General features: G+C 39.2%; 1 protein-coding gene across 5 annotated transcripts in view; it reads left to right on the top strand.

Annotated features, from left to right (window-relative positions):
- The window catches only part of LOC5565883 (CUGBP Elav-like family member 2), a 1,005,294-nt gene that overhangs the window by 498,759 nt on the left and 480,047 nt on the right, over nt 1–26,488 (top strand). The gene's annotated exons all lie outside the window — the stretch shown is intronic.

The following is a 26,488-nucleotide window of genomic DNA, read 5'->3' on the forward strand; positions in this document are numbered from 1 at the left end:
AATACTCATGTACAACAATTTTAATATATTTCTTCGTGAATTTTCTCTCAAACTCTGTAGGAAATTATTTCTATTATCTCTCTTGAGATCCCATGAAAAACTCCATAAAAACCTTCCAAGACTCCTAAAAAATCTGTTTTTTTTTTAATTTCCCTGGAATTTCTTGATGAAATGTAACCTGCGACTAATCTAAAAGTTGGTTCGAGGTGCATTTGGTCGGTGTTCTGAGAGACGCTAAAATATTCTAAAGATACGTTAAGGTCTCCATCAATTCTGATTTTTCCAATACTATTTTGATACAGATGTGTCGTCGTCTTTTATTGCAGCAAATAATGCAATTATTTTGATATTTCAAAAGCTTAGAGTGCGTTTCCCTGAAACCATTAAAAAACACTTGGCCCAGTCTGTCTGAACACCGACCATTTGTGTTTAGAATAATAGCAGTGAAAGCCGATTTTCATACAAAATGCTCGACTTTAGGGTGCTGTAACTTTGTTTCCCTATGAGCAATGGACAAACAATTTTGCCAGGGAACTATAAATATCCTCAATTTTATTATCTCAAAATTTATTTTTTTTTTCACATTACCGATTTAATAATTGAGCACCAGGTGAAATCGCTCAATATAGGATAGGTGTGGACATAGTGATTCCCTATTTTGCCATACGTGATTACTTTAATGTATTCAAATTTTGAAAATTTTTGTTTGTTGTAGTAGTTAGATTTAAAATAAATCTTGATGATAAAACATTCAAATAGATTGAAAATGTTAAAGTTATCAAAATTTCAATTGCACATTGGCAAACAAAGTTACATAATGCTGAAGTTGAGCATTTTGTATGGAAATTGGCTTTCATTACTATTATTCTGAACACAATTGTACCTCTGAGACTCCTGTACTCCTCGAAGAAGTTCTTTTGAAAATTTCACAAATTTTCCTCATGTGATTAAGACAGATTTTACACGAAACCAGGAATGTTCTTAAGAACGTCTCTAAGCATTACTTTAGGCAGGGATTCCCCAAGAAGTACAGGTAATCTTCCAGTAATTTATCTTAGGTATTTTTTTATTTTATCCTAGGAATTTCTGCTGAAATACTTATTGGGCTTCTTCAAGAAAGTTTGCAGAGCATCTTTTATAATAAGTATTTGTTCAGGAATATCCCATATTTATTCTTCTACTTTGTTATAATTATTATAAATCATTATTCATTGATAAATTGATAAATTCTACAAATATTCTCCTACATATTTAGGAAATTTCCAAGAATTTCATGGTCAAAACCAATAACTCTCCCAAGGATACACTAGGAAATAGTTCAAAGAATTTTTCAAAACTCTATCCAATACTTCCTACGTACTTTTCTTTAATTTATCTGTGAATACCTCTAAAAACATCACCAAAAATTAATGTTCAGAATGCAAAGTAAATTTTTCAATATATTACTCTTTGCATTTTTAAAATTTCTGAAAAGTATATTCTTAGAAAAATAAAAAACTTGGAGGAGTTCCTAATAAAATCGGAAGTATTTTGGAAAGAATGGTGAAATCTTTTGAATTGGACGGGGTTGGTGGTCTGATGGCTACCGCTTCTGCTTCATATGCAGAAGGTCATGGGTTCAATCCCAGACCCGTCCCTTTCCTCGTACTTTGTAGTTGTATATCTCTCACTTGCTTCTATCTTCCATTCTAAATATATCACACTTAAACTATTCGTTCATAGCAAACGCTAGAACCAGAGACGGACGGTTTCCCTAACGCTTCCTACTTCCACGCGCACGCCTTTCTTACGCCTGATACATAGGCAGTCTGCTAACCACAAAAGCAAACCTCTCTGCCATGCCTTTCCCCCAATCCATACACTCCCGCATGAACTGACGTGGATGCAGTGGAATATACGGTCTACGTGGGAGTCAGTTCAATGCATCATCAATTCCTCCCCCTTCCCCTCATTGGTCTGCATTCTGACGTGGCAGGTGCCATTGTTGCCTAAAAAAAGAAGATCACCAGCACTTATACACTGAGGATGCCTGTTAGTCCCAAGCAGTCATTCGGTTGGTTCTTTGTGTAAGTGCAGCTGATCTGGCGATACTGGAGTGCATCCACGGGCGGCCAATCAAGCTCAAGCTCAAGCTCAAGCTCAAGAATGGTGAAATCTTTTGAATTATATTCAAAGGAATTTCAAGAAGACTTCATGAGAAAATACCTGATAGTCACTTGGAAGATTTTCTATAGAAAACCACGAAGGAACTCATATATGAATCCCTGTAGTATTTTTGACAAATTCAAAGCAATATATAAATTAGAGTAGTCCTTGGTTTATTCTGAAAGAATCCATTTTAGAGTGATTTTCTCTGAGTTATCTCTGAAATATTTGTTTGAAGAAATTCATGGACGTAATTTTATGAAGAATCTTTAAAAAAAATCTTCCAAGAAGATGGATTTAAGAATTCATAATGGAATTCATCGAAAATGTCTGACAGAGTACCATAAAAACTACTGAAACAATCGTTAGGTAAATTCCGAGTTTTATTGCTGACGAGAATTCAATAGGAAATATTTAAAAAAATAATCTGTTGAGAAATTGGATCAACCATTAGCGAAACTTTTTGAAAAAGACTTGGTAGAATCCAAGAAAAAAAAATTGAATAAAACTGTGGAGTTTACGAAGGGATTTTTCCACTCATGAACTCATGCTTTGTGTTGTTGAAAGTGTACATTTGTTGAAAAACATTGAGACATTCCTGAAAGAGATGCCCAAAGAGTGTAAAGTAGCTGCAAAAAAAAAGATCCTGTGAAAATCTATGGAGGTATTTTTATGGAAAAATTCCCGACCGATTCCTTGGAGGAATATTTTGGAAAACTATCTTAGGGATGCTTGGAGCAATTTGAGAATTTTTACGTAAAGCAATTTTGAAGGAATCTATGTTATGATTCCTTGGAGGAATTCAATGAAAATCTTATAGCCCGTGCCAATAACTGACCAGGGAGAAATTGCTGGTCTGTACTAATTTAATTTTAAGAACTTTACTAATCGTGAATTTTCCAAACCGTTAATTGTCCCGTGACTCATCTAACAAATTGAACCAAGACGCGTTTTGAACCCCTTGTTGTTCGTCACGAAAGAAAAAAGAGGATGGATGCCCTTGATAGTTTGACATTTCAAGCAGAAAGGATGCAGAGATTGTGCATAATGATCGTTTCTGTGTGAAAACCGTAAATGAAATTTCGAGGTCGCTTGCCCCCCTCTGATGTAAAAATCCTAGCTACGCCCATGGTGGAATCCGTAAAAATATCGAAATATACCCAGAATGTAGAATAATGCTGCAGAAATTCTGACTTAAATTTTTATAAGAGCTTTCTTTTTGAAAATCTTACAGATCTTTTTGAAAATCTTATATTATTGTCTGGAAAAATTCATTGAATTATTAGACCCTTGTAGGAATATCTGAAGATATTGTCATGGAAATCTTTGTAGAAATTTCTGGAAACATTCTAGAACAAATTCCTGGAAGAACATTTTTGGAGTTTTATGCCAAAACAACTACAACAGTTCTTGGATGCATAGATTCGTGTTTAAAAATATATGGAAGATTGTATGTAACAATTTTTACTGTAATCTCTAAGAAGTAAGTAAACAGAAAGATTTCTAGCAAAACTATCGCTTTGCATGTCAGCAAAGTCTATGGATAAATCATTAAAGGAATTACTAGAGATTTTTCAGCAAGAAGTCCCTGATACAGTTGGGGAAGGGGTGGTAAAATGAACACCTTAAGGATATCACCATGTTTCTGATAGTAAAACGAGGAATTTGTATAGTTCTATCGCACAACATCAAAAATAGGGATGTAATCTATAGCAGCGACATGGATTGAGATTAAAATAGCTAAATTTTCACATAGTTTTGTCGCTATCAAAATGCGCTGCAAATGTTCATTTTACCTGCACTATGTGGGTAAAATGAACTGCGGTTGGTGGTAAAATGAAAACTATGCAAAAAACGTGAGCAAAACAAATATTTCTGAAAATTTTCATTGCTCCACCGAACATACATCCATTCATGATTGTAACCCATTCAAAAATATTTCTAAAGGTATCATATCATAACAATATTCACCTCACTGAAAAACCTCAAGTCTTCCGAGCTAAAAGTTACGTCAGTTCTAATTTTCAAACGTGGTTTTCTAAAATCTTAGTTTTCGTTGATATTTTCACTTCAATTGACCTACGTATGAACTCGAACACTCAGATTTATGCTCTAAATCGTCCGTGCGTGATAAAAAATCATCGAAATTTGTTTTTTTCTCGGTAAAAGGAACGGTGTTCATTTTACCACCCCTGTTCATTTTACCACCCCTGTTCATTTTACCACCACTTCCCCTATTTCTCTTTTTGTAATATTTACGTGGAGCATACTTTTGGGAACTTATAATCAGAAGACACAGTGTTTTGTTTGACAAATTGATACATGAATTTGCGGAAAAAATACGCGTTCTAGTGAGACTCGAACTCACGACTACGTGTACGCTAGACCGGCGCTTTAACCAACTAAGCTACAGAACACCTAATGATTCTGCGGAATAGAAAGCCTGAATTCGAAATAGAAAACTGAATCCGAGTACTATCTATGAACACATCTCTTTTCGCAAATTCATGTCTCTTTCGGAATTAGAAGCCAAACCCCCAACACGCTCGTGTTTGTATCTCCCGATTACTAGTGAGAGTGAATTGTTTATGGATACTGAGTTCTTACGCTCTACAGCCGCATACCTATAAGCCGAATACTTGCCGGCACGAAATTCAGTATGCGTTGAGCTCTCAGTGAGGTCGCACGCTCTACGACCCCGACGGTTCCCTTGAATAATACTCACATGGTTAGAATCCAGATATAACCCCTGACGGAAGTTTTTGAAGATCTCTGGAAGAACATTAAGTTTAATTTCTAGAAGCAGAATCCTAGGAAATGTAAATAGATCAGACTTGGACAATTAACTGAAAGAATTTTTGGAAAATATAAGGAAAGAATCCCTGAAAAATAACATAGAGGAATTCCAAAATTAATTCTTGCAAAAGAAGTTACTTAGAGCATTTTTATTTCAATGAATCCCTGAAAACTTTCCAGAGAGAAGACATTTATAATAGTTTTTCTAGAGGAATCCCTGCATAAATTTTAGGAGATACTTTTTAAAGTAGTTGCTGAGGAATTCGACAGGAATGAATGGAAGAACCCCTGGAAAACTTCCAGAATGCACGCTAGAAGATTTTCGTTCAAAATTCAAATTTTAGTTTTCTTAAGAAATCTGTAAGAATCTCTGGAGCAATATAAATAAGAATCCATGAAAAAATCTTTGAACGATACTCTGAAAAAAATTCTACAGAAACATCTGAAGAAGATCCTTATGAAGTTCATTGCGTAAACCATTCTTGCAGGAATCTATGGCGAAATTACTGAAACAGATCTTATGAAATTCACGGACGAATTTATGACGGAGTCTTTGGTAAAATGTGTTGCAGAAATGCCTACTTAGAAGCATCAGTAGAAAGGTACAATGAATTGATCATTGTACGAATCTCACGAGGTATTTCCGCAGCGAACTCCAGAAGTAATTATGAGGATGGATATATGATGGGTGGCATTTCTGAAGAAATCTCATTCAAGTAAATATTCTAAATTTTTTTTTTGAGCAATTTTTGGGGGGTTCTTCAGAAAAAGTTTTGGATGAATGCTTGAAATGATTCCTGTAGGCAGTTCTCGATGAACATTTGGCAATATGCCCAATTCTGTTTTTTCACAGAGGATGCGTACCGTGCAAAATTAGTTATCAGTTCAAAATTTCAAAAACCGTTGCAAAAATAGTAACCTCTTTTCTCGACGTTTCATCCAAAAATAAGGTATTGACGGATGGAAACTTTTTTTGCACGGCCGTGTAAAAAAATCCGTGCAAAAACAGAATCGGGTGTATTGTTGAATTATTTTTTGCAGGCACCGTTGGAGATTTATTTATAAAAAACATAATTGTATTAATCTCTGATGATATTACTTGGAGAAATCTTAGAAATGTCATTGGTCATGTCACACTAAATGATACCCAGACATTTTTAGGTAATAGAGTAATTCAATTTACCAAACATTTTTGAAAAATAAAAAAATGTTTCAATGTTTATGGCCATAACCATCCCTTATATGCGTGTTAAACCATGATTTAAGCCAAAAATAAAATCATTTTAAGTCCGAGCTACGAAAGAATACGCAAAATTCCAAAGTGTACCCCGTTTTAAGGCGAAGTTGGGTATAAGAAGGTTAGGACAATCAATTAACTGTTATAATTAAAAATGGGTGAATATCTTGACACAAGTTTGTTCAGAAAAATTGTAGCCGATATGTTGAAGGTTCAGGGACCTTAGAAGTGTGATTAGAGCTCGAGGCTACAAAGCATAGTCATGCTGAAAGTGTCTGGGTTCGATTCCCGGTCGGTCCAGGATCTTTTCGTGATGGAAGTATTCTAGACTTCCCTAGGCATACAGTATTATCGTACCTGCCACACGATATACGAATGCGAAAATGGCAACTTTGGCAAAGAAAGCTCTCAGTTGATAAATGTAGAAGTGCTCATTGAACACTAAGATAAGAAGCAGGCTCTGTCCTAGAGAGGACGTAACGCCAAGAATAAGAAGACGTTGAAGGTTCATTGTGTGATAATTATTTCTTTATGTTATAGTTGAATCATAGAATCATTGAGTATGTACAGATAGGGAAGGTGTACCGGTATTCGCCATGTACCAGTTATTCGCCACCCCAGATTATATACCGTTTCACGACATATATGGTTGCCAATTGTTTAGTGTTCGCTAAATTGCTTCAAGATGATACGGAAACATTCTTGGAAACCGCAAAATTTTCTCAGAAAATGATAGAAAAAAATCATTTTCCTTAAATGATTCGCTACCTGTTCCTGATTCGCCACCCTCCATAAGAAATCAACGTATGTGGCGAATTCAGGAACCTAAATTAAAATCGTGGCGAATACTGATGCAAGTGGTCCAGTATTCGCCACCATCATTTTTAGTACAAAAACAAAGTTTCTGATTTGTTTTTATATTTTCCCTGCTGAGCATGGATTGAAAGCTTTCGTTTGATGTATTGACAGTAACCAAAGGTCGTTTGATTTATGTATAAACAATATTTTTCCTAAGGGTGGCCAAAACTGGTACACCTACCCTATATGACCGATGAGTAATTTAAGGATAGTTTGAGAACCACTTCTTCCTCTATTACTCACTATATGATATCACGACAAAGTTAGCACTATTAACGTGTGTATTTTCGTCATATTTTAAACACTTTACCTGAAACGCATTCATTCCCGGCCTTGTGGTAGCAACAGCTCAAGGATAACCTTCTGCATGTCGACGACGATATACCCACCATAGCTAAAATCACCGGATCTATAGTCGGACCAAGTCAACCCTCGAAAGCAAGCACACATGACAAAGTGGGAAAGATTATCATTGTCACACAGAAGCTCACCTTTAGCGTCTTGTTCCGCATAGTCAGTGGCTTGTATTCTTGTAGACTGGTACCGAATCCTTTCCCACCTGACGCCGCACCTTTGCCAACCAACGAGCCAAAGGGATTAAATTAAATGCTCAACCGTACTATCTTATCTTACGCCGTTCGTTGTGCTCTAGTCAGGTCGGTCTGAAATGCTCCACATCCGACTACGGCCCTCTGGGGATCCCCCTCACCAACCCAGGCGACGAATGTTCACGGAACCGTTTTGTTACGTGCCATTTGAATTTTTCCCAGCCACCCCTTTGCTGCAAGCCTCTTCAGTAAGCCGTACTACAAGCAACTAATCTACCCCAATTTCCTCTAATGCCCCATGAATATCACTTGCTTAAATCCTCATTGGCAAGCGTTCAAAATCGGCCTAATCCACTTGTGTGCGTGTACACCTCTAAACCTGTTACCGACACAGAACACCGCAGCCAGTGTAAGGGTATGCGTTGCTTCGAATGATTCCGTGAAATTGAGTTCGAAACTAAATTCTACGGAATTCCGTGGAATTCAATAAGACGAAATTATCTGATTAATAAGGAATATCGATCAGAATTTTTGAAAAATTCTTACTACAAATAATATTATAGAACATTGTATGATGATTTTCGCATTTTTATGGGCCATACTTTACATATGTTTTGCAAGCCTTTCGTAAAATAAATCAAGACAAATTAACGTCCTCCGGAACAAAATCAAAAATGCAATGTTATAGCGGATTTCGTATCGAGCTTCGCGCGAATCATTTTCATATTTCGTTTCGTTCGCCATTACCAGTGCTAGGAATGCCATATCGCATACCCCTAATCCACAGCGTCGGCAAAGTCCCGGGCAAACTGTCCCCAAGGGAAATTTTACTTTTGCACCTTGTTCTTCTGTCGGTCGGAGTCGTGCATAAATTTGCAGCAAATATGAATATTAAACAGTCCAGTTTCCTCCCTCCTGTAATGGACACAGAACACGTTACGCACCCAGTTCCCGGTCCCTGGTCCCGAGTCCCAGTCTGGAACATTTATTGAAACTACCACCCAGCAAACTACGCACTTAACACACATCGTATCACTAATATTAATTATACAAATTGTATTGGCCGTTGTGCAAATAATATAATTAATTTCGTACCCAACCACCGTACCGAGCCATAGTGTCAAGAGTTGCTCTCGTGTTTGGACACGAAACCGATCGCAGTTCAGAGCCCATGGATGAGTAATACTCAAATTATGTTTAAATTCCAATTGACAATGCCAAAATTTATGGTAATTGCTTTATTATGCTCGCTATCACAGTCACAGCGAGCGGAGCTTTGAACTTCATTCATGCACAGTTCGGTCATTTTCCACGCTGGCTACGGTTTGGGGTGGGTGCGGTTTTCCAGAAGGGGTTGTGGGGTAAAGAGGAGAAGGCTTCGTAAGTGTGTGCAAATTAGAGTCGTGGGAGTGTAGTGTCACACGATGAGAGGTGTTGTTAGGTGACTAATTGTGGAATCTGCATATCAACTTCAGATACTGCAGTGGGTGTTGATCAAATTCATATAAATCCTGTATTGAGGATGGAGATTATATATTTTGGAAAGCTATATTCCAATAGTATGGAGGATTGCTTTTCAGGGTTATTAAGAGTTCATTGAGCTCTTTGTTTAAATATCATTTTTTTCTACTTTATTATTAGTATCACCCGTAACAACAGGGGGCAGGAGGACAAGGACCGCTCCATAATCATCCAGCCTTTCCCCCTAGACTTTTGAATGATAATAAACACCAAAATTAAAAAAAAAACTATTTAGGCACATGGTTCTAACGTGCTGCTGAACCAATTTATATGGCTCTTAACATTGAAGAAACTAATCAGTAGTCCATTTTTTTTATTTTGTACAAGAATAGTGAGAAAACTCGCTCATCGCAAACATCATCAGCGTAGTGGTTTTGACTTCGCACGGCAATCCAAAGATTAACCGTATCGCAAAATTGTCGCTCGATTGATTACTGCTATAACCAGCTTGTTGTGTGCGATAAGTGCAATTTTTCGACATTTTCGTTGCAAAAATATCGTGGTACAAAAAACCGTCAATATCCTGGAAATTCGTATTTATTTCTGAAAAAAGCTGTTTTAAATGTTTTAGCATAAAGTAGCATGTTCACTGAATTATGATTGTCCATATTTTTGGAGGATGCCCTGCAATAAAAAATCATTAAAGAAATCCATACATTAACTACAACTCGTAATATGTCCGGCAAAACAATCTGAAACATTCTCTAAAGAATTATTTAGACAAAAGATAGTGGTTTTTGGTGAAACATAGGGCTAAATGCATAACAAACCTTTAAAATTAATTTCAACCTGTTCCAATTTTATTCAGATGGATGGCAGAAATTTAACCTGGTGTTAGAAAACCCAATGAAATCCATTATAGTTTTACTATTCATCCCTCGTGGATTTTGTTTCAATTTTTTAATGTGATTTCCCATGAATGAACTTATCGCTTGAACTATAAACCATTTTTCCTTATGTTTTATGTTCCTAAGAAATTATTTAAGTTATTTTCAACAGGTTTCAACAGCAACATTTTTGAGTCATTTTTGAGCTGTAATCAAATTTTTTAAGCAATATCGAAGGATGGCTTCAGAACTTTCGCTACAAACCTCTTGGAAAATAGACAAATAATATTGTGAGGACAATCATTCCTTCTATGTTAATTTTTTATCCAAAAATAATTCCGGAATGTGTTCCCGGATTCAACTAAAAAAAAGTTCAAAAATCAAAAGTTCGAAGTTTTCTGTCGCAATTTCTTCAAAAAATCTTGATTCTGTCAAATCTTATGCTGAGATATTTCACTGAAAGTTCTACTAGAAATGTCATTTATTCCTTTATATAGTTATCCCAAAAATGTATAACATATACTTTCGCAAAGTACTCCAGAAATATGTGGAGAAACATTTAGCAAAACATCTGGGAAGCAGGACGGGATTTATGAGGATTTTGTAAGGATATTCCTTCTAAAGTTGTTTAGAAATTATTTTATCATTGGCAGAATACATACTCTGGTATTGAATTATTGCACAATTCCAGTGTGTAATTCCAAGAGGCTTACAGGCAGAATCTTGGGGAATTCTTAAGTCTAGATTTGATTGATTTCAAGAATATTTCTCGAAGAAGGATTCTAGTGGAACTCTTAGAAAAATTATTTTTTTTAATTCATTAGGTTGATACAAATCCCAGTCAACATTTTGGTTGGTATAACTTTTGCTATTCTTCATTCTATACGAATCAATTCAATCGTATAGAATGCACGAAAAGGCTATATACCTACCAAAGTGGAGGCTATATGCGTACTTGGCACGACTTTTTCGGACTTTCTGCGATCAGATATACGATGCCACAAAATTTGGATGAAAATAAAAAAAAAAGTTTCCACGAACACGGGACCTCTGGATCAGGAATCGTGCACCTTACCACTGTACTACCATGGGTTACTTATCTGATGAGTGATTATTTGCCAATGTTAATACATGTTTCATGTACAGCGACACATACTTTGTTGTTCTTTGAGGCCCATCGTCAGCAGATAGACAAAGTTTGGGTGGAAATTTTTGCTAAGTTATTGCGACTTCATACGATGCTTACTGGATTGATATATGATCTGTCAGTTTATATAACATAACGTGATTCTATGTTGCACTATTTACGACATGTTTTGTTGTCAACACAGATTGTTGTTTATGAATCGTATTGGGGATTTATATACAACTTGTATTGACATTGACAACGCTTAATATGGCATCTTGTGCAATTCTGATTTTGGACGCATGAATATGTGATTTTGGATGCACATTCTTATACGATACGTGGTTCACTGGGATATTAATTTTCTTTTATGTCACCACCCCCCTCAAAAAGACGAAAATATTGAAGAGGAGAAAAAAAAAAGTTCTGTTGCTTTTGTTTGACTTTGTAAGGTTTTCGAGGCAAATAAGCCGATGAAACGCCGTAAACCTAAGTGAATGTCAAGCATGAGGTTTATTTTTTTTTGCATTTTCTTTTTTTGTTCCTTATTTATTTTTATCCACCCCCTCGTACCTTCCAAGTGGTCTCGGACATAAAAGAAAATTAATATTTGCATCAGCCTTAGAGAGGATTTAATTATCCTGTAAGCATTCACCTCTAGAGAAAATATTAGGAATAATCACTTATGATTGTACCCCGTTTGGCATAAAGTCGTTTGGCATAAGGTCGTTTGGCATAAAGCCGTTTGGCATAAAGCCGTTTGGCATAAAGTCGTTTGGCATAATGGTCGTTTGGCATAATGGCAGTTTGGCATAATGGTCATTTGGCATAATGGCCGTTTGGCATAATGATTGACTTGAAATAAATATCGGCATTTTTTGAGCTTTTACCGAGATCAACACCACCGAGCCCACAGCCAAAAAAATTGGTAGGTTCGTTCAGAGATTATCCGAGATAAGAATTTAAAAAATTGTTGTGACATTATAGAGCATTACTGAATAAAACTCGTGACGGGTCTCTACATCTCAGAACATAGAGTACCCTTGAGCTTGTTGCGATATACATATTTGAAAGCAGTAAATCGGCAAGGAAAGTTCGCAGTTATTCATCAAGGGAACGCTCATAGAATATTTCGCTGCATATCAAGCTCTGTCCCAGTTTGGACGTAACACTCGCTGAAAATTACTTGATAAAAGAATGATTTTTTTTTTTGCAAAATATCAAAAGCTCTAATCAAAAGATCTATTAATGCGACTTAATACAAAAATAGCCTTTCTACGAGAGCAGATTATATTTCGTTTAAAATGTTTCAGACTCTAACGCAAAAAAAAAATCTTTTCACAGCACAGCTCAAATGAACAACACATCTTAAATAGAAAATATTTGTGGCAAAACTTTTCAACGGTTCCATATAAATTCTAATTTTGGAAGTGTACATCAAAAACACCGTCTATTATCGAGAAAAGGGAAAATTTGTGATTGAAATAATATATTTTCCAGCATATCTCGTTAGGAAATCACGCGTTTGCCCCAAAAAAAGTATATATTGAATATTGGCAGGTTCTGAAATAATTATAATTCTAACAACACATCTGGCAAGAATTGATAATAAAAATGGTTCACAATTAGCTTTACTAAATAATAAAATTTATAACAGTATAAACATAAAGAACAGCCTATTTTTAAAAGAAGGCAAAATTTACAATTAAACCAATACAAGAATTGACGCCAAAAATTATTGCGGCAATGACTAGTTCCTCCGAAAAGTGGTGACGAGAAAGAACGATAAACAGTCAAAAAGAAGGAAGTATTCTGTCATTCTCGGCTATACACATGTTGGCAAAAATGCTGAAGACGGTAAAACTCGAAAGAACCGCCAATTAAATAAAGAAGGGTGCATATTAGATGGTCAGTTCGTTCACCCCCCTGAAATGTATATAATTACGACAATTGTGGGTGCTAAAAAATTTCCGGGGGAGTGAGCTAGTCGAGGAAACGGGATATTCGGGAAATGGCATTCGGGGAAGCGACATTCGGGGAAAAGTAGCACAACCCGTCAAAGTAACTGCAGTAATCGATTTCTCTTTTCGCTGATAATTTAAGCAGATCAATGTTATCGATTGCCGCCCTTTTGTCAGTTGTATACAAAAATACTTAAAAAATATAGCTCCAAAGATCAGCCTATGCATAAAAGAAGAAGAAATTTATTTAAATTTAAAATCAACAGTTTTCATACCTATAATAATGGTTACATCATATTTAGGAAAAAATAGAACAATTAATAGAAGGGTAAATTTGTGCTATATATACAAAAATCTTCAGTGCAAAAATTTGTTCCAATAGCGAAACTCAAAAGAAGAATTAATATATGAAAGAAGGGTAATTTCTGGATAAATAATAAAATACTATTGGCAATAATTTTCCTAATATGCTTAAATTTATTCAAGAGCGAATGATTGTTGAATAGAGTGTCATTTTGTATCAATTGACTCCAAAACAAGCCTTGTGTCATCAGAAAGATTCAATAGAAACGTAAAAACGAAAATTGAGAAATTCTTGGTTTCAGACTCATTATGCCAAACGACTATTATGCCAAACGACCATTATGCCAAACGACTTTATGCCAAACGACTTTATGCCAAATGACCTACCACCATCACTTATCTCATTGTTATTCTGTTGTTTCTACCTGTTTCATTTTTTTTTTGTTATTTCTCCTCTATACACATGAAGCTTTCTTGAGGAGCACTTTAAAGAATCTTAAGGAAAAGGTAAATTCTAGGAGTTTTTTTTTAAATCACAGAATTCTTTTGCGTATGATTCCTGACTTTTTTAAGTACTTCAGTAACTCTTCAACAAATTTTCAAAATAATGGAAAAATTTCCTCCAAGATTTAAAGTTAGTAATATCTTACATTACTATTTTAACCATAAAACATCTGTGGCAATGTTCTTACTAAATACCGCCAAGATTGTCGTGTTGAACTTCTAAAGTTCGACCAATAACATTTGAAATATTCCCTGTAAAAAGTTTGTTTGGAATTTCTGCAAGTTGGAAAAAATTGGTGTTTCGTCAACAGTTCGCAATAGTATCATGAAACTTCGGAGTTCATGCAAAACATTTTCTATGATATTGGATACAAATACCTTCAGTATAAATTCCATTCATTGTAATTCTAATTATTGAAATGGACAAAGACAAAGAAGAAAGAACTTTTTTTTAGTAAATCCTACAAAAGCAACTTAAGTTTTTCTGGAATTTCGTCAAGAAGTTTCAAAAACTCTACGGCGATTTTTTTTTAATTTTCGTCATGTTTTTTTTTCAATTCAAATTAAATTTAAGTTGAAATTATTCGACAACTTTCCTTAGATATAAAAGACAATTTACACCGTCTTCAGCCATAAGGCACAGACTGAACATAACTTACATTAGACAACGGACACACGGAACGACCAGTGGACCAATGAAGAATTTTTCGTTTGACGAAAAGTTTTCTCCGACTGGGGCGGGAATCGAACCCACACTCTGTAGCACAATACGCCTAAACGACTGACGCCGCTAACCGCACGGCTACGAAGCCCACAATAAATAACACATTATAAATTGGATAGGAGGGATGCGCAGAGTAATTTGTAAAGAAATCCATAAGAAAATTATTAAAGTATTCCTGAAAAAGTTTTTAAACCAAAAATGGAGTAAGATTGCTAGATAGCACCTACGTAAGAATTCCGGGATTGGATTCAAGAACAAATTGCAAAATCCTTTAGTAAATCGATTGAAAAATTTCATTAAAATTCCCAAATGCTGTTGAAGGAAAAAAAATCTGGTAAAATAGTTGGATTCTAGGACGACATCCCAGGGGAAATAATAATATTTCTATCTCCAAATAATTCTCTGAAAAACTCCCTGAACAAATTGCTAAGGAAATATCGGAGTATTTTTGTGGAAGAGTTTTTGAAAGAACAGTTGAACGAATTCCACTAAAAATTTTATAGGAATGTTAGATTTTTTCAATTTTCTTAGGTAACCATTTTTAAAGAATTTCAAAAATGTTTTTTTCGAGAATGTTTTGAAGGAATGCTGGAAGTAACATTCAATTTATTTTTTGAGAAATCATAAGAAACACTTTGAGAATTTTCTGTGAAAAGCATACAGATGAATTCTCTGATAAATCGCTAAGAACATTTTCCCCAGTGAATCCTATTTAATTGCTTATGAAATACTAGGAAGAATCCTTAGAAGAAAACGTGAAGGAATCATTATATGTTTTTTGCAGGAAATCCTAAATATTTTTTCCAATGAACTGTTCAAGAGAAACTGGAATGATTTGCCGTGGAAATCCCAGGAGGAACTCAGTGAAAACTGGTAAAGGATTTGATTTCTAAACTTGTCATCAACTCAGTTATTGGGTCACCAAGTGGCTCGGTAGCTTAGATGGTAAAGCGCTCGTCTAACATACAATAGCCCAACCGAGCACGTGGATATTTTTCATAACTTCACCCATAATTTGTCCATCTTAACCACGCGTAATGAGTTGATTAATTTTGCTATATGTATGTTATCAGTCGTTAGAAAATTAAACAGCTCGTCTTCTTACCAGATTAAGCATTCTAATTCGAATTTATGACATTTGGTCGAATGACATTTAGTCGAATGATGTTTGGTCGAAAGTACATTGGGTCGAACGGACATTTCGTCGAATGGACATTTGGTCGAAAATGATTATTAGCAACAGAAAGCATATGATATATGGTCGAACCGACATTTTGTGGAAAGGATAGTGGTCGAATCTAAATAGTATGAAAACAAAGTTTTACGTTTACTCTCGACGATAAGTAGCATTTTGTCGCTAATACAAGAGTGATTTAATAATTGAGGTCGTCAGTTTTTTCCCTCTCGGGTGACGCGTTCTTTTCTGCCGGGCAGTGCGTCGAGAAAGTCCGAGAAGTCGTCAGTTTTTTCCCTCTCGGGTGACGCGTTCTTTTCTACCGGGCAGTGCGTCGAGAAAGTCCGAAGAGTGCATCGAGAACGCCCGAGAAGTCGTCAGTTTTTTCCCTCTCGGGTGACGCGTTCTTTTCTGACGGGCAGTGCGTCGAGAAAGCCCGAGAAATCGTCATTATTTTTCCCTCTCAGGTGACGCGTTCTTTTCTGCCGGGCAGTGCGTCGAGAAAGTCCGAGAAGTCGTCAGTTTTTTCCCTCTCGGGTGACGCGTTCTTTTCTACCGGGCAGTGCGTCGAGAAAGTCTGAACAGTGCATCGAGAACGCCCGAGAAGTCGTCAGTTTTTTCCCTCTCGGGTGACGCGTTCTTTTCTGCCGGGCAGTGCGTCGAGAAAGCCCGAGAAACGTCATTATTTTTCCCTCTCAGGTGACGCGTTCTTTTCTGCCGGGCAGTGCGTCGAGAAAGTCCGAGAAGTCGTCAGTTTTTTCCCTCTCGGGTGACGCGTTCTTTTCTGCCGGGCAGTGCGTCGAGAAAGTCCGAACAGTGCATCGAGAACGCCCGAGAAGTCGTCAGTTTTTTCCCTCTCGGGTGACGCGTTCTTTTCTGCCGGGCAGTGCGTCGAGAAAGCCCGAGAAATCGTCATTATTTTTCCCTCTCAGGTGACGCGTTCTTTTCTGCCGGGCAGTGCGTCGAGAAAGTCCGAGAAGTCGTCAGTTTTTTTTTCCTCTCAGGTGACGCGTTTTTTTCTGAGTGCTTTTATATGGCCGAGCACACGAGTGAAGCTGAAAGTGGATTGTGGCTGCTCAATCAAGGATGAAGGATCAATCGGTGAGCTCGTTTCATGCCTTTTTTTTCAAGTCTATAAAATATGTATGACCGCACATTTAATCGTTACATAAATATGATTTTTCAACAAACTATGAATGGTTCGTCACTGTGAGTGTCGACATAAACTCTTATTCATAACTTTATTGTTTTATATTTTTTGTATTAAATCACTTACCTTTATTTTTATACATAAAAAAATGCTTTGAATGGTTTGGTCTGTGCTAGAAGTGTAGACTTGCAAAACGTTCATTTTATTCAAAAAACTTTGAATGGATCGCCACTGTAAGTGTCGGCATAAGAATATTATGTGATGGTCTAGCCAATCGATATTTTTTTTTCAATTTGAGTAAAATATCCTGTAGGAATGTTGCTTTTAGCTATTTGTTCAACAAACTTTGAATGGTTCGTCACTTCAAGTAACGGCATTATTTTCTCTTACTTGAAAATTTTTCATGTCAATCGAAAATTTTATATTTCTAAGTATGTTTATATCTCACGAATAATCGTTTATCATGGTCTAATCGCTTATCAAAGTGAATCCTGTGACCCAACGATCCTCCCCATTAACAAACATCCCTCCCAGTAACCTTTGCGGAGATGCAGAGGCAAACACGGTCTCCAAATAGCAAAGGTTACACACTAACATTCCTTCCCCAAATCCCACCTGACTGCAAGGACGTGGCCGGCGCCGTTATTGACCCTGTATAAATAGAGGCACTGAATTATGCACATTGAAGAAGATTATGGCCAATCCCAGCCAAACTTCTAGTTGATTCTTTGTGCATTTTCACTGACTTCGGTCAATCACGGAATAGCAACCATTGATATGTGTAGTCAGTCTAAGCTAAGCTAAGCTAAGCTAAATACAAGAGTGATTTAATAATTGAAAGATACTTGGCCATTTTACCAACAATATACGCACGATTACTAAAGTTTTGTTATTCGATTTTACGCTTATGCAACATATTGATCAGCCTCTCGCGTTTTTGACGTTTCATGATGCTTTTTCGTTCAGGCATGCTCTGATGTTCTGCGATTCGAGATAAGCTGATCTTAAAAGGAAGCAACTTTTTTCGCCTCAGTCAACTCATCTTCCCTCTCCCGATACGTAGAATTAGCATAATTTTCATTTTTAACATTTCAAAGCTTCTACTACAAACTCTGTTATTCACCCGAGGTGATCAACACTGTCAGCAAAGCCATTTATTTGCTTGAGGAATGTTATTAAGCTGGAAGTCACAATAAGCCAATTTGCCATAACTAGAGCTACCGACACATTGGGGGCAGCAGGGACGACAGTCCAGGGGCTTAACGAACCCCCCCCCCCCCCCCCCCAGGACCTCTGCGAGTTGGGGAGTTGCCCAGGATGTGGTGAAGTTCGCAGTGGGCTCTGACGAACCTTCATAAAAACCACAAAAATCCGAATGCAACTCTGTCACAGCGACCGGTGCCGCTTAAAGTACCCTAGCCCAAACTAACAGGAGTGCCAACCGGCACATCAGGATTGATACCAGTGAGATCCTGATTATGGCATACTGGTCGCGATACAAACGGACAAGGCATGGAATTACGAGTAGGAGTGCTTCGAGCACATTGGGGTTCATTCAAATATTACGTAACGCAAAATTTGCCAATTTTAGACTCCCTCCCTCCCCCACGTAACAGCTTTTGTATGGAAAATTCTAAATTTTTTTATGGACCGTAACACTGTGTAAAACCCCCTCCCTCCCCCTATTGCGTTACGTAATATGTGAACGATCCCTTGGGACCAACGCCAGTACGGCCCCAATTATGTATACTGGCAGCGCACGACAAAGGACAAGTAACGGTATATGTACTGGATAATATGCTTTGAGGCTGACAGCGGCGACATTCTACTCCCTTAGTAGGGTCGGGTGACACTGGCCCGAAACGGCGAGTGGGTTAATGACGCAGGCTGCCCCCGTCCCGTAAAACCGTGGCAGGCCTTAGAGTACGTTCCAAATCCGTCGCCTGGTTGTTCCAACTGGGCGGGAGTAGGCTCAGATGCCATTACCTGACCTGCGCCGATCCGGCTCTGAACATAGTACCCCATAAAGGACTATGTCAACCCTAGCATGGCCTCCCTGCTTGCATAGATAACCATGGGATTATAAAGGCGACTATTCCAGCGGAGATGGATAGCGGCTCTTAGGGGGACCCATAAGAGATGATCAACCAAAACAAACAACTAGCGGAATGTGAAGAAGAGGCTTCTGGACCTATCAGTAACCGGCTAAGGTTCCCGCCAAGGAAGGAGGCGACCAACTTTATTGAAAACAGTGTGGGCAAAAGCCTAGATACTGTGACGACGGCAGGCACTGGCCGCTCCAGTGCAACATGTGTGGTGACCGATGGCCCGGGACTAATCGAGGCCATGGATCGCAATAGGGAGTACCTCCCTAAAATGCAGGTAGCTGCTGAGCAACTTGATGTCATCATCGAATATGTTAAAAGCAAAACAAATATCAGCAAAGACTTGAAAACAAGTCTACTGAAATTGCGACAATCAGTCCTAGCTGCAAAGCAGGACTACGAGAAAGCCAAGGAACAACTGGGCAAGGTAGAAGGCCAAAAAGACACTAGGTCGTGTCAGACCGAAGTGTATTCCTTCACAGGCAACGCGAATATATCTGATGATATTATTCGATACGCGATGCGGAAGAGGGAAGCTTCCGGGGATGAATACGTGGCGAAAAGACGTATGGTCGCTAAGGGAAAAGTGACCTACGCGGCCGTCCTCCAAAGCGGAAAAGCTGGCACGAGCCAAGCCCCGCGATCAAGAGGACATGGCAACAAAGGAGAGGCCAACACCAATCCTAAGGCCAAGAAAGCCAAGAAAAAGGAGCCACGGGTTAACCGGAACCAGGCAGTGCATCCACAGGAACCACGGGCGCAAGGCAACAGCATCCCGTGGATACGAGTTGGAAATAAGAAAAAACAGAGGAAACCGAAAACGGAGCCCAAGGAGAGTGCTAAACCGAAAACAGCGAAACGTAAGAATTTAGGCGAAGCCCTCGTTATTAAAACGGAGGAAGCAAAATACGCCGAGGTTCTGAAGGCGATGCGAAGCACAGAGAAGCTATCGCCATTGGGCGCAGACGTGCGAAGCATAAGGCGAACTAGGATTGGTGAAATGATCCTAGTCTTAAAGAAGGACGCCAAGGAAAAGGGTGCAGTCTATAAGCAACTGGCACAAGAAGTACTTGGTGACGAGGTTGATGTAAGATCCCTTACTGCTGAAGCGACTCTCCAGTGTAAAAATCTGGATGAGGTCACCGATGCAGCGGAGGTCTCGGCTGCCCTCAAAGAGCAGTGTGACATCGACATAGCCAGTAAGGCCATCCACCTTAGAAAGGGCCCGCAGGGCACCCAGGTGGCGGCGATCAGGCTGCCGGTCGCAGAGGCCAACAAAGCGAAGAACTTGGGCATACTCAAGGTAGGCTGGTCGGTTTGCCGGCTGAGCATACAACAGCCTCCTGAAGTTTGCTTCAAGTGTTTCGGGAAGGGCCATAAGTCGTGGAATTGCAATGGTCCCGACAGAAGTAAGATGTGCAGAAAATGCGGCGCTGAAGGGCATAGGGCAAGCGATTGTAAGCAAATCGCTAAGTGCCTAATATGTGTCGACAGAGCAGACAACGGACACTTAACGGGCGGACCCAAATGTCCGGGCACAAGTGGAGTATCAAAGCAGCCAAAACGGAAGTAACACAGTTAAATTTAAACCACTGTGATGCAGCCCAGCAGCTGCTTTGGCAGTCAGTCTCGGAAACCAAGACTGACGTGGTGTTATTATCGGACCCATACCGCATACCAGCCAACAACGGGAACTGGGTGGCGGATAGGTCTCAACAGCTAGCAGCTATAGGGACGACAGGACGATACCCAATCCAAGAAGTAGTCTCTAGCTCAAATGACGGTTTTGCGATAGCAAAAATCAACGGCGTGTTCTATTGCAGTTGTTACGCGCCCCCAAGGTGGTCGATTGAGGAATTTTCCCACATGGTTGACAGGATGATGGCCGAACTAGCTAATCGGCAGCCAGTAGTGATAGCTGGCGACTTTAATGCATGGGCAGTGGAGTGGGGTAGCCGCTGCACCAATCAAAGAGGCCAGCTATTGTTGGAATCCCTGGCCGCATTAAATGTAGAGCTGGCAAATGTGGGTACAGTGAGTACCTTCCGCAGAAATGGTGCAGAATCGATCATCGACGTGACGTTTTGTAGTCCTAACCTTTTAGGTACCATAAACTGGCGCGTTGATGACGGTTATACTCATAGCGATCATCAATCGATTCGCTATAGTATAATACCAGGCGGGCAGAAGGCAGCGCGATGTAACTCGACCCAAGCCCGAGGATGGAAAACAGCGCGCTTCGACGGCGAAGTATTCACTGAAGCCCTGAGGCGCGAACGAAACACTCTGGACCTAAACGGTGAAGAGCTAGTTGCTATGATATCACGAGCGTGTGATGCTTCCATGCCGAGAAAAGCCCCTCCTAGAGAGAACAGGCCGCCGGTGTATTGGTGGTGCGAATCAATTGCAAATCTTCGAGCAATCTGCCTTCGGGCTAGACGAAGAATGCAACGCGCGCGCACAGAAGCACAAAGAGAGGAACGCGGTGCAGCATTCAGAGAGGCAAAGCTTCTAGAAAGCTATTTTGATGGTAGGATTCTACTGTATGACACAGAGGAGGGGCAGAAAAGCGTTCGAATTACCGCGGGAGTACCTCAAGGTTCAATCCTGGGCCCGCTGTTATGGAATGCGATGTACGATGACGTACTGAGGCTGCCCCTTCCGACGGGTGTTAAGATTGTTGGCTTCGCCGACGATATCACCCTAGTGGTCTATGGTGAATCGATGGAGGAAGTAGAGTTGACAGCAGCGCACTCTATTTCCCTGGTTGAGGAATGGATGAAGTCTAGGAAACTAGGACTGGCCCGTCACAAGACTGAGGTGGTGGTGGTCAACAACCGCAAGTCCGAGCAAAGGGCGCTTATCTCGGTAGGTGATTGCACCATAGAGTCCAAGCGATCCCTTAGACATCTTGGGGTAATGATCGATGACAAGCTGAGCTTCGCTAGCCACGTTGAATATGCCTGTAAAAGGGCATCTACGGCTATAGCGGCGCTTTCGAGGATGATGTCAAACAGCTCTGCTGTAATTGCCAGCAAACGCAAGCTGCTGGCAAGCGTGGCGCTATCCATACTAAGGTATGGAGGACCAATCTGGTCAAAAGCGCTTAGAACGAACAGAAACCTAAAGCGGTTGGAAAGCACGTACAGGATAATGTGCTTAAGAGTAGCAAGTGCATACCGGACGGTATCTAAAGAGGCCGTGTGCATCATAGCCGGGATGACGCCCATCGGGCTCATCATCAAGGAAGATGTTCAATGCTTCAACCAAAGGGGTACCAGAGGAGTCCGCGACACGTGTAAAGAGGAAACGCTCAGAAGCTGGCAGCAGGAATGGGATAACTCCACTAAGGGTAGATGGACCCATCGACTAATACCAAATGTGTCAGATTGGTATGGTAGAAGCCATGGGGAAGTGAACTTCCACCTGACGCAGTTTCTGTCAGGACATGGTTGCTATAGACAGTACCTGCATAGGTTCGGGCACTCAGAATCTCCTGCGTGCCCAATTGTGCTGGTGTAGAGGAAACAGCGGAGCATGTCGTGTTCGATTGCCCCCGTTTCATTGTAGTGAGAGGTCGCATGCTCACTACATGCGGAGGGGACACGTCCCCCGACAATATTATAGAGAGAATGTGTGCGGATGCCGAGTGCTGGAATGCAGTAACTACGGCTGTCACTCACATTATGTTAGAATTGCAGCGTCTATGGCGCGCCGACCAAGAGTTGGCTGCAGAGGATTAGCCCTGCCGAGGCTAGTCCCTTGTAACATTGTTTAAGTCGGCTAGGAGAAGCAGTTTGCCTAGGCTACTTCTGCTTCACGTGTTGTGCTATATGCACTGGTCCCTTCCCGAAGAAATACCGTAAGGTGGTTCCGGGGAGATGAGGGTCTGAGTCCAAGGGTCATGTCGATGCACTGTTCACCACTTGAGCAATTCTAAATGAATTGCTCATGCACAGTGCATAGGCTGGTTTTAGCGGGTCATCGTTGGTGCGTCATCCCCGCATTCCCTGAGTTATCTTCTCAGGGGATCTGTTTGCAGATTTCCCCCTTGTAAAAAACAAAAAAAAAAAAGAGCTACCGACACCGAACATTCACTTCGTCATAAAGGTTTTCCTTAAAGCAATTTTTTCCTGCTTTTTTAATTCTGATTTCCCCATTCAAAAATCTTACCCACGTTCGTTAGCTGCTAGACCCACAATTCAAAGAAAGATCCCGACCATACTCACCGAATGCTTCTATCAGATGAAGATCAGCAGTTCATTACGAAGAACGATGAAATTTCAAAAGAATAATAAATAATAAAAAAATTGTGTTCACATCGTTGAGTAATAAAATAACTTGTGGAGCAGTTTTTCAAAGAAAGATGATATTTTCAAAGAATAATAAATTCATTAGAGCTAAATATTTTAGTCAATGTAAAAAAAAACTACTTCTAAAAGGTTCATTTGAACAATCATAAAAATCCTAGATTTTGGCATAACTTCAAATTATAAATAAAAAAATGTATGAAATTTAAAAATTAAACTTCATAAAATGTCATATTTTTATTCAACAAAGTTAATGATTCAGATTATTAAAAAGATTACGTTATCTAACAAACTTGAAAAAACTAATGATCAACTTTAAGAAAATAATGATCAATTTCACTAAATAATATTTCAATAAACCATTTGAAAATAAGCTTTCAACTAAATTTCCGTGAAACTACCAATATAAATGTTCCAAAGCAGTTCGACCAAATGTCCATTCGACCAAATGTCCTTTCGACCAAATGTACTTTCGACCAAATGTCATTCGACCAAACGTCATTCGACCAAATGTCATTCGACGAAATGTCCTAAAGCTTTCAATTGCATTAATTCAATTTTTTTTATTGATTAGAAAAACGTAATCCAATAACAATTTTACTAGTAAATTGTATATCAAATTAGACTGCTTCAGCCATATATGGCTGCTGTTATAATGCCAGAAAAGGCGAAATAGCGTGCCACTATAATGCACAGATATAACCGTGCTTCTCTGCACCACTAATGCTAATATAAGACCACGTGAGAAAAGTCAGTTGTTTACGCCAGGTTTTTTGGGCGAATATCTTGTGCTTTCGCGGCCAAGCAGCTGGTAAATAAATGAATGAATGAAAATGGATATCTCGAATAGTATGCAAAAATATAATAATATGATTCAGATAGTACTTATCTGTATCAGACTCATTTATTTTGGTGGTTTTTATCCTTTTGAGGGTTTGCGATTGCCACATTTTGATCCTTGTTTTATGATGATGAAAATTCCTCGTTTTGTGTCTCGAACCTGCGACACTCGTATTGTTGAGTTGTTGAAGTCCTGCTCCTTTGCTCCTTCAGCCACAGAGGATGAATATTATTGGGAAGAAAAGTGACCAATTTAAACCATCACTTTTCTCCGTCATGAAACCTGCGATTGTAGTAGTGAGAAGATTTATTTTTGACTCCCTCATACCACTATATGCAAGCACAAAACACGTGGTTTATCTGTCAAAACACGGGAGGACATTTGAACATGCCATATAGAGACATTTAAACATGCGAATATAGAGCCAATATAGTGCTTATTTAATGCTTGTATGCATCAGGCTTAGAAAAATGTTGTGGTTCATCTGGTTGGTACGAGCCTCAACGATTCGTTTGCGCGATGGGCAGTCCCAAAAGTTAGACTTATGATTGTCCCCAAAATTGCGAATACAAACTTTTTGTTTTCTTTCTTCTCAGGACAGACGTCCTTAGCGTGAGAAGAATTTCCGCAAACCATGCATTTTACACCCTTGGGGCAATGTTTGGTACGATGACCCCACTTTTGGCACCGACAACACTGAGTGGGCTTCCTGAGTGGAAAATGTTCCCATGTCACACGGGCATCGAACATAAGATTTGCTTTTTGTAACCTTTAATATTATTAGGTCACTCACGTTCACGACCGAAATAATATTCTTGAAAAAGTCCTTTCCGACAAATGCCAGATTGGAGTCTCTTTCCCAAAATGATAACTTGGACTAGGGAAAATCCAAGTAAATCATTTATTCCATTTTCTGATCTCTTTAGGTGACTTAAATATAGAACTTTGAAGACGACCTTGAAAAAACGTTCAGTTTTGTCCTCATAAGTAAAATAAATAAGCCTCTAAGATGTTTGAGAAGAATTTCGCGATCTTTACTTCTTCACTTGAATTAAAGAGCCTAGGCTTGGGGCCCAGATAACCGTAGCGGTAAACGCGCAGCTATTCAGCAAGACCATGCTGAGGGTCGTGGGCTCGAATCCCACTGGTCGAGGATCTTTTCGGGTTGGAAATTTTCTCGACTTCCCTGGGCATAGAGTATCTTCGTACCTGCCACACGATATACGAATGCAAAAATTGTCAATTGGCAGAGAAAGCTCTCAGTTAATAACTGTGGAAGTGCTCATAAGAACACTAAACTGAAAAGCAGGCTCTGTCCCAGTTGGGACGTAACGCCAGAAAGAAGAAGAAGGCTAGGGGCTGCTTCGATTTGATGTTCGGAAAATTTGTCTAAAGCATCGAACTGATTGCTCATTTCGATGCAAATATCAACATTAACCATTATACCCTTGAAAGAAAGCGCGCATTCCGGAGAAACGACCTTTCTTCCATTTTGCTATGTTTAGTGAAAGTCTTAAAACCCATTGTTTGTAATGAAGTTGTGAAATCAGAGATTCCCCCTTCCTTTTGTTTGTAGTTGCAACCTGAGAGAGACTCGCGAAGAGGAAAAATATCAACGTCATATGCAGCCCAGATTCCCCTCTCACGAAACGTCAAATGCAGCCCACCGATTTTATGGCTGAAAAGGTGAAAAGTATTGTGTTCAAAGTAAACTGTTATTAAAAACCTCAATCGGCGGAGCAGTCTTTTCCAAAGTTGCTGATAAATCTAAGCAGAAAATTAATTATTTCTAATGTCTGCTACGTTTGCTGGCATGAAATTTCACTCAAACGGCTATTTATAATTCGATGTGATGCAAACTCAATCATTTTTTGCTGCGAGCTTCATGTGAGGGTTTGAACGGCTTGCGCATAATTGGTATAAACACAAAGTGGAATAAGAAAAAAACTCAGCAATCACAGAAAAAGAAGACCGTCTTCGCGAGTCTCGTCTCAGGTTGCAACCATGCACGGGTCCAAACAAGGATCGTAAAGGGATTAACTGGAAGAACTGTCTTTGTAGCACTGAGAAGTATTGTGTTATTGCTTTAGTTAGTTTTAAAAACTTCCGAGAGCAGAAATCAGAGAAGAAGGCATCCTTATCGTCAATCAATATGAGAGCACTATTCTTGGCCATCTACGTCGATGGGCATCGTATCGTTCAGGCGTTCGTCGTATTGCTGCTTTCACCTTTCAACGACCTCATATCCGTTCGTTAAGATACTTCAATCATTATCCCTACCCCTGCTAGTTGAAGAACCGACTATGTTTCACAACCAGCTCCTTATTTCATTGATCTTTGTCGCAGCTCTGGAAGATG

The sequence above is a fragment of the Aedes aegypti genome, chromosome 2 (genome assembly GCF_002204515.2).
Source record: "Aedes aegypti strain LVP_AGWG chromosome 2, AaegL5.0 Primary Assembly, whole genome shotgun sequence".
NCBI classification, from domain to species: Eukaryota; Metazoa; Arthropoda; class Insecta; order Diptera; family Culicidae; genus Aedes; species Aedes aegypti.